Source organism: Acanthisitta chloris, unplaced genomic scaffold (genome assembly GCF_000695815.1).
Source record: "Acanthisitta chloris isolate BGI_N310 unplaced genomic scaffold, ASM69581v1 scaffold15675, whole genome shotgun sequence".
Classification (NCBI taxonomy): Eukaryota; Metazoa; Chordata; class Aves; order Passeriformes; family Acanthisittidae; genus Acanthisitta; species Acanthisitta chloris.
The window spans coordinates 2,546-2,779 of NW_008674622.1; the positions used below are offsets into that span (position 1 = coordinate 2,546).

Genomic DNA, 234 nt, shown 5'->3' on the forward strand with positions numbered 1-234 from the left:
TGCTGTAGAATTCCTGGAAGGAAAATTAAAGTTCATGGTGTGTATTGTGTCTAACTATTTACGAGTTCTCAGTGACTCATGTTCCTTAAATTACAGTGAAGTAGAATCATAGAATTTAGGGGTTGGAAAGGACCTTACAGATCATCTAGTCCCAACCCCCTGCCCTGGGCAGGGACACCTCCTCACTAGATCAGGTTGCTCAAGGCTCATCCAACCTGGCCTTGAACACCACCA

At 44.9% G+C, this 234-nt stretch overlaps 1 protein-coding gene across 1 annotated transcript in view; it reads left to right on the forward strand.

The window, feature by feature from the left end:
- LOC103802891 (guanylate cyclase soluble subunit beta-2-like) overlaps positions 1-234 on the forward strand; it is a 15,923-nt gene that overhangs the window by 2,277 nt on the left and 13,412 nt on the right. The window lies entirely within an intron of this gene.